This window comes from Equus caballus, chromosome 28 (genome assembly GCF_041296265.1).
Source record: "Equus caballus isolate H_3958 breed thoroughbred chromosome 28, TB-T2T, whole genome shotgun sequence".
Classification (NCBI taxonomy): domain Eukaryota; kingdom Metazoa; phylum Chordata; class Mammalia; order Perissodactyla; family Equidae; genus Equus; species Equus caballus.
Genome location: NC_091711.1, coordinates 50,529,527 through 50,543,162, shown reverse-complemented (window position 1 = coordinate 50,543,162; position 13,636 = coordinate 50,529,527). Strand labels below are relative to the sequence as shown.

General features: G+C 54.3%; 1 long non-coding RNA gene across 2 annotated transcripts in view; it reads left to right on the top strand.

Moving 5' to 3' along the window:
• LOC138921160 (uncharacterized) overlaps positions 1-11,330 on the top strand; it is a 33,652-nt gene extending 22,322 nt beyond the window's left edge. For both annotated transcript variants that reach the window (XR_011433501.1, XR_011433502.1), the window contains 3 exons: positions 4,348-4,518; positions 7,270-7,410; positions 8,059-11,330. This is a non-coding gene — a long non-coding RNA (uncharacterized lncRNA). The remainder of the gene's footprint in view (positions 1-4,347; positions 4,519-7,269; positions 7,411-8,058) is intronic.
• Positions 11,331-13,636: the final 2,306 nt, after the last annotated feature.

Sequence of the window (13,636 nt, the reverse complement as noted above, 5' to 3'; positions counted from 1 at the left end):
ATTAATTTTCGTGTAAAGTATGAGCTTTGCCAGGGCTCTTGGGCATGGTGGTGGGGGCGGACACTGTCGACCCCTCGGCCACCGCCGCCTCAACCTCAGAGCCACTGGGTCACCCTGCCCTGCTATTTCCCCCAGGTGACTGACCTCCCTCCGGCTCCACTCTCGCCCCCAGTCCCTGCAGCCCACGTCCCAGCAGGTGGCCCTGGTCATCTCCCAGCACCGCCCTGCCTCCTCCAACCCCTGTCCATGATGCCGCCACAGGAAGCCTTTTAAATGGGTCCCGTTGCACAGACAGTGAAGTCCTCGTGAAGCCGAGCTTGGCCCCCGGCTTCCCCACTTGAGCCTCCCCGCCCCGGCCTTCTGTCCTGCAGGACCTCAGGCTCTCGCTCCCTCCCTCCTGGAGCCCCTGCTGCTCCCTGGCCTGGCCTGGGTGGGGGCTTCCTCCACCCTCAGATTCCATGTCCTCCCCCACCTCTCTGGCCACTTCCCTGGTGTTTCCGGCCCTGTCTGCCCACCGTCCCCAGAGCCGCAGCTTCTCAGGGCTCAGTGCTGGTCTGTGTGGCTCCTCCCTGCCTTTCCCACGCCTGCTGCCTGAGGGCAGGTCATCCAGCATGCAGGCCGCGATGCTCGCCAGGAGCCCTTGCAACAGCCAGGCTCTGTTGACAGGGTGCGTCCTCAGCAGGGAGTGTGCTGACCATGTCCCCAGGCTCCTGCAGTCCTCTCTCCAGTGTGACCCTGAGGCCACTTCCCTGTTGGGCTCACTTGGCCCAGGAGGCCAGTCTCACGAGAGCTGGTGGGTCAAGAGGCTGCCGTAGGGGCTTGAATCCTACTCTCCAGTTCGGAGTCAAGCTCAGGGACAACTCCTCTGGGCTTCCCTGGCCAGGTACAGGTCTGTTGATCCCTGTGATCCGTGAATGGCACGCACAGTACTCACAACGTGCCTCAGGAGGCCTTTGTCATGATCATTGTCATTACTGGTCATCATAATTATTGTATCACCTCTATGTCCAGCGAGAGGAACGTTCATGGGCAAAACAAGGCTGGTGGGTGCAGGCTGTGACCAGGAGGAACGGGCAGACGAGGAAGATCTGGCTCCTTCAGTGAGAACCCGCTTCATCTCACAGGAGGCCGGTGGATGGAGAAGACTCCTGTGCATTTTATTTCAGAAAGCCCACTGGGGCTGCAGTGCAGAGCGGGGGCTCCATCGCGCCAGGGACTCGCTCGCACTCCTGGTTCTCACTGTACCTGGACAAGGCTCTGTCTCCAAATTCTCTGCCCCAAGGGACGACTGCAGGGAGGCGTCCCTCCCAGGCTGCTTCTGCCCCCACACAGGCAGACCCCGCGTGGCTCCAGGAGAACAGTGGGGCTCCTCCTGAAGGTGCCGGTAGCTTTTAGGGGAGAAAGATCTGCATGTGTGGATGGGAAGATGGCCTTTACAGGCCTGGGAAGAGCAGGTACATCCTGAGTGCATCGTCTCAGACCCCTGGGAGCCGCATGGCCTGTCCTGGGTGGGGGAGATTGGAATAGACAAGGATGCCTGGTCTGGAACGTGCTTTGTGCCGCTAATTTACCTCACGGAAGTTTCTGCACTGTTCTAAGGGTTTCTCTCTGGTGGGACTGCAGCTAAGAGGATTTCTTACCTAAAGATAAACAGCCCAGACGTGTCAATGTCTAGGGTCCAGACCCTCATGGTCTCTTAAGGAATTAAAGTGTTTACATTTCACGAATTTCAACAAGACGACCCTTGTATCCATTGGAGACCAGTGCACTTAACACTTCCCGGCAGAAATACTTCTCAGCATGAGAAGCACTCCCTCCGACAAACGTCGCTGGGTGTCCAGCCGTGGGAGCTCCCTGTCCACTGCCATGGGCTCGGCCGTGAAGGGGCACCTCCGGCCAGTTGCCAGGTTTCAAACACAGTAGCTCATGTGACTCCTGTTCACTGAAGTGGATGTTTTCGGCTTTAATGGAGACCTTCAGCTGGAAGGTCAGGTTCTCTAGAGAACAGAACTGAGAGTTTTATCGTAAGGAATTGCGTCATGTGACCACAGAGGCTCAGAAGCCCCACGATTTGCAGTCAGCAAGCTGGAGCCCTGACAGGTGGTGTGGGTCCCAGTCCGAGTGCAGAAGACCAATGGCCCCACTGGCAGACAGGCGGAGAGAGCAAATCCCTTACTTCTCCTTTTGTTCTCGTCGAGCCTCCAGTGGATTGGATGAGGCCACCCGCTCTGGGGAGGAGAATCTGCGTTACTCAGGCCACCATTCAAACGCTGGTCTCGGCCAGAAACAGACACCCCCAGGGTAAGGTTTGACCAAATGGGCGCCCGTGGCCCAACCAAGTCAACATGCAGAGTTGACCATGATGGCCCCCGTGTATGGGGAGAGCTAGGGTTTCATATGCTTCCCTTCTTGCATTGCTCATCTCTGCTTTCAGGGTCACAACCACGGGTGTAGAGTGGACACATTCACACATTCACCTTCGAGGACTTTGACACACCCAGTTCCGGGAATGGTCCTATAGAGCAATGATCCCAACAGCACTAGCTACTCCTCACTCTTATCAATGATGTCCTTACACCTCGTGGATCTACAGGACCACTGAAGGGGAACGGTGACTTGGATCCAGGCAGACAGTGTTCCATTCTACGTATTTTACTTGGGACATTTGCAAACCATGCAATTTCCAGCAAAATGGAATTGATGGAGTATTATCGAGTCTAGTAAAAGACGTGGGTCCCATGGACATTTGTTTTTGGGGAAGAAGATTGTCCTTGAGCTAACATCCGTGCCCATTTTCCTCTATTTTGTATGTGGGATGCTGCCACAGCACGACTGGATGAGGGTATGTAGGTCTCGGCCTGGGGTCCAAACTAGTGAACCCTGGGCCGCTGAAGTGGAGTGCACGAACTTAACCACTACGCCACCAGGACGGCCCCTTGTGGACACTTTTTATCTTCTTCTCATTAACTAATAAAAGGAGATTTTAACCGTAAAGTTTTCTTCTCTGCATCTGGCATATTACATGAGCCCCTAAATTTAGTCCTACAATTGGCAAAGGATGGGTGTAGCGGAGGGTAGGTTACCACTGATGGACACTGCTAATACCCTGTCATACACACCCATAATTCATTCAAAGTTAAGGCATCACACAGCTCACTAAGCAGGGCAGAGCACTGTTACTCCTTCAAGAGGCAGCGGATCTGACAGCAGAGCTGACAGGCGCCATATTGGTCACAACCTAAGTGTGACCTCTCACCTATTTTGGAGATTCCTTTTGCTATAGAACAAAGAGGAAAGAAACCCGAGTCCACTGCTCTATCTCAGACGCTTCCTCCCTCTCCAGAGATGCTGTTTCCTCCTGGACTGTAGGATCCCCACAAATGACTCTCTTGGTTTTTCGGTTCTGCTTGAGTTTCTTTTCCCATTTGCCTCTGTCAAGCCCTGTTATTCATCGGAGACGTGACGGTGCCAGAGCACATCATGCTGCAGCTCAGTAAACGATGGACAGATTAGTCCATTACTGCATCCAGGACAAAGAAACACATCGTTCTGAAAATAAAACCCGTTTGGAGATGCCAGCTTCTGGAGAGATTTCTTACACATTCCAGATCCATTAACCTTTTGTGCTGCTGCCAGTAGGCTACAATTTTGACAGATTTGTCGTGGGCGTGATGAATGAGTTATTTCTGCAGATGGTGCTCTGTAATCCAGGTAATTCCAAACTTTCCAGGCCTGCCAGGCTCATAGAGATACGCAAAGCCTAACCCCACAGGTGAGCCATGAGACCAGACACTATTGATGGAGGACGCGCTCACCTCAAAATGGTGAGCAGGGGTTTCTGCGGATGGGTTCTCAATTGGATCTCAGATCAAAAGTGGAATTATTATTATTATTTTATTTAAGATGGAGTTTTAAGATCCATTTATAGCTCTTTGGATGGGCCTTCAGTTAGAGGAGGAAATTTTCTTCCAGTGTATGGATAGCAGTCCTTGCTCTGGTCCTGACCGAGGCAGGAAAGGAAAGACTTTCAAATGAACAAACCCTTTGGACATAAAATAAATCTAGAAATTTATCCACAAAGCTATGAAATTGACCATTAGATTAGCCTTGAAATAATCCGCCCAGCACACAGGCTGTGGGATATTTATCACACTTGGTGAAATAGAAACACAGTCATGCAATGAAGCATATCTTTTGCAAGATGCAGCCAGCCTTTCCATGTAGCATTTGCCAATTTCCTTACTCGAAGCTGAAGAAATGGTCTCCCTTCTCCCCCGTTATTTCTCACAGCACTGCCTTGCTTTTAGGAGGAACATTTATTTCCTATTTTAGTTTTCTCTTTTGCAGAGTCCTGGTGGCCCTGAAACTCTCCAGGTCTCGCTGCCTCCCACTGACGAGCAACTTCTGCGACCTCGTTGTTCCCCTGGGTTTAGTGAAGAGCTCGGCGCTCGGCCCTAATTAGTGAGCGAGGGCTGGCGGAGGACCGTGTCACTGTGGGGAGACAGTGGCCAGCTGACGGTGAGTGGGCTATGGGCAGAGGACGGCGGCCTTGTTCAAGTGCGCCAGCAGGAGGGGCTGGCATCCTGGTGGGAATGTGGCTCAGGGTTGAGCCCCACCTGGGCCATGCCCTTCCCCATGGATCACAGGGCCCTTTCTGCTGGACGCGCTCCCGAGGAAGGTTCCAGGGCAGTGGCCGTGGCTGCTCTGGGCTGTAGCAGTCTTACTGTCTTGACACCCCTGCATCTGGACAATGGAAACCCTGTAGGGTCGCCCATTGCCCTCGTCCCTGTGATGAAGGGCAAGGAATTGTCTGTCTTTTGTAACGCTGCTCTTTGCATCCCTGAAAAGAATTCCCAGATCGGTTTACTCCGGAAAGAGGAAGATATAGGAAAACATAGGAGTATATCCATATCTATGCTTGTATCTACATCTCTCTATCTCTCTATCTATCTATCATCTACCTATCAATCATCTATCTATCTATCATTATCATCTGTCATCTATCTATCATCTATCTGTCTTTTGTGCTCATGTTCTTGGTTAATGTTGGTTCCTAATTTGACGTCATATGTCAATTTTCTTATGATAACAAAATGTGGAACCACATAATAGAATAAACTCCTAAACTTTAAATAAATGAAGGAAGATCCTTAATTCTCAAGGAATTCAGAAACAAATCAAGAGTGTCTATTAGACGTGAGTAGAAATGGAAGATTAATGCAAGAATACTCATGTCCCCACCTGGTGATACTGAATGATCTCTGCCAATAAATGCAACGCCCGAGGTCACCTCCTCCAGCTCCCTCACATTGGAAGCACCCACTGTCCCAAATTCTGTGCTTACCCCTCCCTGCTAGTCTGTAGCTGTCATTGATATATAGATACACGATAGTTAGATAGATGATAGGTAGTTAGACAGATGATAGGTGAATGGTAGATCGACAGATAGAGGATTGATTGTAGAGAGATGATAGGTAGACCGATGGGTGGGTGGATTTAGAGATGGGCGCAGTGTCGTTTAGTCGTGACTGGCTCCACTCTTTGCGCAGAGTCGTGGTGTTCAGGTTCTTCCACGCTCTCCTTTGTCACTCAGGCTCCTGGACAAGCATCTTCAGGGTGTGCAGGATGTGTGAGTCTGTCCCTTCTCACGTGGGACGATCCCACAGCTGATGGAGCCGTCTTCCCGTCAGAGGGCTTGCAGGGGCTTCCAAGGGTCTGTTCTCATGAACCCGCTGCCAGGAGCACCAGGCGCTCTGGGAATCTGGTTGAGGATCAGCCCCGAGACGCCCTATGGGAGCAGGGGGCTCTGTGCTCTTCACAAAGCAGGCTTCTTAGGTCCCCGGCCTAAGACTCCTCAGAAAATCCCGTGAGTGCTTCTCAGAGGGCCTTGTCTGCTTTGTGACACGTCTGTGCTTGAAGACTTTGAAACGGCTTCTTGTGAAAAGGTTAGGGCCTGACACGGCGTGGTGATGCAATATAAACTAGCTTCTGGCTTTTCCCTGATAACTGTTGAGAAGTGGGCTGACCAATAACAAGCTAAGTGGGGTGGCGAGTCACCCTTTCTGGCTGGATCCACCCAAAGGTCAGTGGCTGTCTCTCGGTGAAGCAACGGTGGTCCTTCCCACCCAGGGGCACGCTCACCACTTGGCAGCACAGGGCAGGCTGGTCACCAAGCCCAGGGACGAGCCTCTGGACTGTATTTCCCAGCCTCCCTTGCAGTTCGCTGTGGCTGAAAGACCACGTTCCAGCCAGGGGAATGGGGTGGCCATCACAGACGCCCCTCTGATCCTGCCCACGTGCCCCTGGGGCAGAGCTCCAGCAGCCTGACCCTCAGTGACCTCCCACCAGCTAGGGAGGTCAGTGTCTAGATGCAGATTCTGGGGTTTTGGGGCGTGCCCGGCACAGCGGTCAGCGCGGGCCCTGGTGCCTCCTGGGGCTGAGCTTCGTCTGTGAGCCGGGTCAGGATGACGTGCAGTCGCCCCTGGAAGGCACAACCAGCCCAGATTCTCAAGTTCAGAGTGACATTGGGCTAGTTTACTTTGAATGGTTTATGGAATTTTTGAAATTAAAAAAAAACTGAAACAAAACCCTGCAGTTTTCTGCCTGTCCCAACTAAACTTGGACCCAAAGGCTGCACTGAGGAGGACGGCGCTGTTGACGGGCCCGCTATTTGTCATCCAGAACCTCCTCCTATGCCCGCGATTTCTGATAAAAAGCCGCCGTGCTGGCCGTCACGTTTTACTCTTACTTTCAGACTCCGTTGCGGTGTCCGTGTGCTGCGAACACACGCCTACACGTTCACTCCGCGAGGTGTCTGCAGCACGCTGGCTCTTCCCTGCCGGCCCAGCAGACCTCGGGGTGGCCACGGTCCTGCTGGCCTTTGCTGCCTCCTCCGTCCAGCCTCATCTCTCAGGGTTGTTCCGGGTTCGTAATAATCTCAGAGCCCTTTATCCCAGAGCCAAAGTGACAACATGACAGAGATGAGTCTCCAGGTTCCGTCCCATTCTGCAAAGATTCTGGCGGATGTCAGGAGTAGAATTTTCTATGAGAAGAAAACTGAAGCCATGGGCAGATGGTTTGGGTGGGTGATCATGGGACAATGGGGGGCTCTTTGGATCATTGAGTTGGAAATCTAAGTGCCATCTTTTTCAGAAGAAATAAGATGGAGAGATACATGAGGGATGGGAGGAAATCTTCCAGTGTGTAGACAGCGTGGACTCCACCTTCCACACCAGCCCCCCGCAGAGCAAGTCGCATTTCATGTCTTAGGTCAGGAATGCAGCCTCGCGTGCTGACGGTGCCGCTATGGTCGGGCTCAGAGGACACGGATTTCGCTGAGAGACTCCTCCAGGTGGAAGACCATCACAGGTGCTAGAACCCAGTTGTCTCCTTGTTACGAATCTTGTTCCGGTGAGTCTGCTGGGAATGTGACATGGTTCTGGACACGGTCCAGGCTTGTCCCTGAGCTGGGAGGTGACAGCCCTGGCTGGGGGGTGGTCTGAACACAATAAAGGGTGAGACTTGAGCCAACACTCTGGTAGAGGAGAAGGCAGGACACAAAGGCAGGGAGACCCAGTGCTTTCCTGGACCGGCCCACCTCTGACTGGGCCCCACTTTCTCCTGCAGCCTCAAGCCCCTCCCTGGGTTTTGCTTTGGGAACGATGCGCAGCCACTAAATGGTGGGGATAGGGTGCGTGGCATGGCCGGACTTGGACTCTAGAAAGATCACTCCGGGTGCAGGATGGAGAAGGGACTGGCCAGTGGCCAGAGGGGAAGCAGGTGGGAGACGGTCCAGGTAGCATCCTCCCCTCCGGAGTCCACACCCTCCAGTTTGGCAATGGCAGGGCGGCATGGCTCGCTCTGCTTACATGGGGCAAGCGCTGTGCTCAATTCAAGGACTGCTCCCGAGACAGTCCCATCTTCTCTGTGCTCCCCCCACCAATCCGAAGCACGAGGCCCCTCTCAGGATGCGGCTCATGGCCAGAGGAGCACTCGAAGTGGTCCAAGTGGAGCCCGAGGGTCTCCAGGATGCCCTCACCGAGTTCTCATCCTTTGCAGGAAGCTCACGGGGCGTTAGAAGCAGCAAGTTCAAAGGAGAGGGTCGGCTGCGTGAAGACAGTGCCAACAGCTGGCGGTGAGAAAGCAGGGGCTCGTGGGTGGTGAGCTCCCTGTCCAGCACCCCTGCAGCCCCGTCTGTCCTCTGCCCCAGCAGAAACCGCCTGGCGATGGGACCTGCTCCTGTGACAATGACATACCCCGGAGCGGTCCCCTCTCCACGGAGCCTCACAGGAAACAGTTCTGGGTCCCATGTGTAGAAAAGGCTCATCTCATGGGAAGGCTCAGCTACCCCCAGGGGCCCATTTCCCACTCAGATGATGTTCCGTGTCTGGCGTGCAGCAGTCACCCTCCTGAGAGCTGAACCGCGCCAACGGCCGACTCCCCGGGTTCGTGGTCGGCGAGGTTTGGCTGAATTACTGCTAGTTCTTTCTTTAGCGTATTCTGGAAGTTCAGTGCCTCTGAGGGGCCGCGGGAGCCCTCACTGTCCCCTCCCCGAGGAAGTGACCTCAGTGTGAGACGGTGCCGCGGGTCCCCAGTCCAGGGCAGGCTGCCACTTCTCGCTCAGAAGAGGCTCGGTGGCTCATCCTCTGCGTGGAAGGATGTTTGTGCCGGTCCTTAGAGGGCAGAGCATACGTCGGCCCGTGGTCACAGCAGGACAGACTAAAGCCAAACTCAGAGAGCTTCGCGATTCAGACCCACCAAGGTGGCTCAGTGAGGTTGCCCGTCAGCCTCCCAGGGGAGGTGCGTGAGCTCTGGCTTCTCATTATTGTCCCACTCCACCCCTCGAGCTCCCCGAGGGTGACAGGTGGGGCCCTGCTCCAGGCACCTGGGCTGGGGAGGCTCAGCCAAGTTTCCAGCCCAAACACCTCCCAGCTGGGCAGCCGACCCTTCCACGGGGCCCCCTCCGCTGAAGGGGGATTTGCTGCGGCCCTGCCAGCCTGCCACCCTCTCTTGTCTGATCAAGCCGCAGGAACAAAGCTGCTCCTTGCTGGAGCCAAGGGGGAGCCCGCTGAGGGTAGAGGGAGCGAAGGAGTGAGTGAACGGGACAACGCTTCGTCAGAGTGCCGGTGGAACTGTGTCCCCACGTCCATAATTCGCAGCCCCAGCCTGCAGCACCTCGGCATGCGGCCTGCTTGTCAACGGGGTCATTGCAGGTGTAACCAGTTTAGATTGTACAGAAACAGGGTGGGCTCTAACCCAGCGGGACTGGTGTTCTTGTAAAAAGGGGAAGTTCGGACACAGCCACGCAGGCAGAACTCCACTTGAAGGTGCAGAGATTGGGGTGATGCTCCCACAAGCCAAGGAGCAACGGAGACTGAGGAATCAGCATCAGCAGGAGAGAGGCTGGACCTGATTCTCCCAGAGCCTCAGGAGGAAGTGGCCCAGCCTTCCAGACGCCGGGACGGGGAGAGAATGAATTTCCATGGTTTAAGCCGCCCCGTCTGAGGGGCTCTGTCATGGCCGCCACGGGTGACTAATGCATGGTTGTCAAGTTCTTCCCCGCCACAGGACTCGCTCATTCATTCATTTCTTCATTCACTCCTTCCTTCGCAAGTGGGTGTCCGTGCCCCATGGCTGTGTTTCTGAGGCTGCCACACGCCCCCCTGGCCAGGTCGGTCTGATAACCCGGCCACTTGTCTCCTGTTTAATCAAGAGCTCCTCAGCAAGTCTCCTACATGAATTTGATACCCACACAGCAAACTCTCAGAATCCACCTGAACCCCCGAGGTCAACGCGAAGTGAGTCTGGACTGTCCAGCGCCAGCCAGACGCAGACCAGCGATCCCGAGACTGGTGCCGCTTCCGTGCTGGCCACACGATTGCACGGCCCTCGGCCTCGAGATGTGGAAATGGACCCTGTGGGAGCGAGGGGTCCCCCGTTCATGAAGGCGGCTCGTGCCTCTCGCTGATGGTCTCCAGTTATCTCCAGGACCAGCAGGAAGAATTAATGTTGGAAAACAACACAAATTGATCTTTTATTTTAAAAAAAAATCGTGCATTGCTGCTGGGAGCCATGGCTACATCATTTGATCGGCTGTTTGACAGGGTCCAGCCGATTAACGCCGAGGGGTGCAGGGTCGCCCCTTGGTGAAGAATAACCGGCCGGCCCCTCACATAGTTCTGAAACCTGTGCTGCTTCTAATTGCCCTTCATTCCTTTTCCTTTCTTAACCTCCAGTTTTCACTCCTTTGGGTGGCTGCTTGGGAGGCACTACCTCCTGGGAAAATTAGATATAGTAAGAGACCGTGACCACCTGCAGGTAACTTTCAAGATATTTTTCAGTTAATTAATGGAGGAGCACACAGTCCCATTTGAGACAAGCAGAAAGGAATCCTGCCCAGATAAGATGTCGAATTAGGTTTATGGCCTCTATCTGGTTAATGTTTCCTTCTCCCTCCAGTTCTTTGTCTAAATATATATATGCATCGTCCTTCTAAGTTTGCTGGTTAATTGGATGATCAAGAAGTATCTATATATTATTCTTGACCTTCTGCTTTCTGTTAAAATGTTATAGAGGTTTTCTCCTAAAAGCAATAAATAATAAATGATTGATGAGTAGAAGGGCCGAGGGGTGCAGGGATGCCCCTCGGTGAGGAATGGCCGGCCGACACCCCTGATATTTTCTGAATTATATGCATGCTTTCTATCAAGGTTATGTCTATACATATTTCTGTTTTTCATTCTTGAAGATATATAGTTTAGCTTAGCTTTTCAGCCCTTTACTTTACTGACAAAGTGATACTTTCTCCGGCAGTGTGCTTAGGGGACTGTTAACTCTACAATCTAGGGGACAGGGGAGTGCTTCCACCCCCTAGAGGGCGCGCAAAGGTAGGGATGTTTAACTGCCCGCTGAGAATGCAGATAGCCCTGGGGATAAGACACCCTGGAGTCGCCTTTTGTTCCCATTGACCATCTACACTGGTGGCGTGGATGGTTGAGGGAGGCAGGGATGGCTCCACCGGGATGTGGCCAGACGGACTGCTGTCCCGTCCGGAGGCCTGGACCTTCTCTCTTTGATTTAACTTTGCCATGAATTGCAACAGATGCCTGGGTGCCTATCTCCTTTAGCTTGGAGACAACGGACACTAGTTGATTGCGGAGAGGACTGCCATTGACCTTGTGCTCTGTGGAACAGAATGCTAATGAATGTTCTTGTGCTCGTTTTTTACTTCCTTGTCTCTCTGAGAATATTTGTGGAACTGTTTCTGTGCTAATCCTGAAAAATATATAAACGACACTTGTGCACGGTAAAGTCAGACTTGCTAACACCAACCCAAGTCTCATGTCCCCTTTATTTCCCCTTCCCTCATTGCGCCGACGCCGTCCATCCCTCAGGAACCTGGACTCTGCCGGGGCGGGACCCCGGCACATTGCTTCAGAGCGGGGGGCTTCACAGTGAGACCAGAGTCGACTCTGATGCTGCAGGATCTGAAAGCTCTGGCCTAAATGTTAGGGTTTCTTCCCCGAAATGCCCAGGATGTGGCTTCACGAGGGTGTAGAAGAGATCGCTTCCTCTTTCCCAGTGTCCTGCCCATGTCCCCCTCTCAGAGCCCTCCGAAGCCCCAGGGGCCTCTCTCACCACCCCCCTTTCCCAGAACGGTCTCTGGGGAGGAAGGGCGTCCACACAGCGCCCTGTAAGGAGCCCCATGGACTGGGTTGTGCAGCCGCTTGGTGGAGAGATAACCTGAGTTTTTCCCTTAGGGAGCAGAGGCCCCAGGGAGGGCCTCCTCTGGACTTGTTCTCCAGAGATCAGGCTGTGGTTCCTGGCCCTGCTGCTGGCTCACCCACCCCTGTCCCCACTCGTCCCATGACCACAGGACAACAGTAGCCTCCATCACCCTCTGAGGGGTCCCAGTTTCCAGCCTAGGGTCATGCGTCCCATGCGGCCGTTTCAGAGACGCAGGGATCTGGGAAGGTGGGGAGCTGCCTGGCCCCAAACAGCTGGGTCACATCACAAGAGGCTCTGCTGATCACCTCCTCAGCAGGAACGGCAGCGAAGCCCCCACCGCCAACAGCATCCTCAGGAGACGGGGCTCCCTGGGCTCCTGTGGCTCTGGGTGGTGCCTGTGCCCATCCCGCCTGGGCCCTGTGCCGCCTCCTCCAGCCTGGAGATGCCCAGGTGCCTGGCCATGGCCTACCTGGGGCCCCTGGTGCATTTACTGACACCTGGGTGGTGGTGTCTTGTACCGTCAACTCTGTTAGGGGCTGAACTGTGTCACTCAAAATCCCTATGTTGGCGTCCTAACCCCCCAGGACCACAGAATGGAGCTGTGTTTGGAGATGGGGGTCCTTAAAGAGGTGATTAAGTTAAATGGGGTCACTAGAGTAGCCCTAATTCAACATGACTGGTGTCCTTCTAAGAAGAGGAGATTAGGAGCCAGACACACACAGAGGGACGACCATGCGAGGACGCTGAGGGACTAGGACGTCTACACGCCAAGGAGAGAGAGCTCAGGAGGAACCAATCCTGCCGACACCTTGATCTTGGACGTCCAGCCTCCAGACTTTGTGAAAATAAATCTCTTATTCAAGCTCCCAGCGTGTGGTCCTGCATTACGGCCGCCCCAGGGAACTGATGCAGACTCCAGGCAAACACTCCACACACACGCACACAGAGACACTGCTCACAAATGCACACGCCCACCCCCACGAAGACCCCCTACACACACCCTACCCCCTGACCTCACCCCTTCTCCACGAGCCCCTCCGGGGACTTCCACCCCTCCGCTCTTGTGATCCCGGGCTGTGATCCCAGACACTCCTGGCTGCCCTTCCTCATGCTGCATCTTTGCCTCACCCCTGCAGGGGGCTTGTCGGCTTTGGGCAGGACCTGTCTGCCAGCTGGCTCAGGGGAGAGGAACATCCCATCTTGCAGAGCAGAATCCAGAAGTTGGGGAGGTCCGGGGTATTGTCAGGGTCTAGGCATTCATCCCCATCACTCCCATCTCCCGGCCTCTGCTGTGGGCCAGCTGCCCTCGTGGTCTCACGGTGGCTGCAGCAGCTCCAGGATTCATATCCTAATGAAGACATCCAAGGACAGGAAGATCAGCCTGGGCTTGTTTCTCTCGGGCGTCTCTTTAGATCATCGCTGGGGCTCAGAGCAGGTGCCGGCTGAGTCCTCCATGGAATCTCATTTTGTTGTCACAGAGGGAGCCCCTTCCCCATTTCAGGACACTCCAAGAGGTAAAATTCCTTCCCCCAGGACAGTTAAACCACTCTGCCAGCAATAAAACCTGAGATGTGTTCCCAAACTCCCAGCCTTTTCACAACATCGAACGCCATCCTTTTTCCTGTCCTGTTTATCTGCACAGCAGACGTGCCATTTGGAATGTCATTTTTTGACCCCTCGTTCCTCTCTGTGTGGAGCTGATACACGCACAGTTCTGACTTAGTTTCCCCACCCGTGAAGGGTGATGACGGTGTCGCCCTGCGGTTCTGGCGGTCAGCGTGCTACTGTGTGGGAGGGGCTGGTCTGGTCCTGGTGGTCGGCACACGGTTCTCGCAGGCCTGGGTTCCATCGGGTGGGCGCCTGCATGCACAGCAGCTGCTCTGCTTCCTGGAACCTGTGAGATGAGAAG